The following is a 644-nucleotide window of genomic DNA, read 5'->3' on the forward strand; positions in this document are numbered from 1 at the left end:
ACCCGCGCCTCCCCGGCCGCTCGCAGGCGGATATTTAAGTCGGTATTGATCACATCGAGATTTTTTTTCCACCCTTCCTCTTTGCCCTCGCAAAAGGCAAAAGAAACAAATAATAAATTCGTTGCCACCAGGGACGTTGCAACATTTCTGTCGGCTTCTCAAGCGCTGCATTTGCTTCGGCGTGCTTACAAAGTCCCGACCCAACACGCAGGAGAAGTAGGGCAAAGAAGAGGGAAAAAAAAAAAAAAAAGAAGAAAAAAAAAAGAAAAAACAGCCCAAAGCAGCCATTTAAAAAGAGGGGATAAAAAATAACAACAACGATGAAACATTCAAAAACATCAAACCAGAAAGAGGCGAGCTGCTCCGTGCAACGTGACGGCGCAATCCCGATGCGGCGGAGTTTCCGTCCGGCTGCAGTCACATCCCTCGAAAGTTTGCTCCACGTGTTGCGGCCGCGTCCCGGGAGGGTCGGCATGGCCCGGCACACCGGGGCGGCACACGGGGCCGCTCCGCCGCTCCCGCTCCGTTTAAGGAAGCGGGCAGTCCCCACCCCTGCGCCGGGCAGCTCCAGCTGCAACCCGGCTCGGCGAATTTGGAGGCTCTCCCAGGCTGCCCTCTCCACCCCTTGCCCTCCCCGCAGCTCC

The 644-nt window shown here is 55.7% G+C and overlaps 1 long non-coding RNA gene across 1 annotated transcript in view; it reads right to left on the reverse strand.

Annotated features, from left to right (window-relative positions):
- The window catches only part of LOC116217325, an 18599-nt gene extending 17961 nt beyond the window's left edge, over positions 1-638 (reverse strand). The window contains exon 1 of the long non-coding RNA XR_004161737.1: positions 345-638. This is a non-coding gene — a long non-coding RNA (uncharacterized LOC116217325). The remainder of the gene's footprint in view (positions 1-344) is intronic.
- Between the last annotated feature and the right edge of the window lie 6 nt (positions 639-644).

The sequence above is a fragment of the Meleagris gallopavo genome, chromosome 20 (assembly GCF_000146605.3).
Source record: "Meleagris gallopavo isolate NT-WF06-2002-E0010 breed Aviagen turkey brand Nicholas breeding stock chromosome 20, Turkey_5.1, whole genome shotgun sequence".
Taxonomy (NCBI): Eukaryota; Metazoa; Chordata; class Aves; order Galliformes; family Phasianidae; genus Meleagris; species Meleagris gallopavo.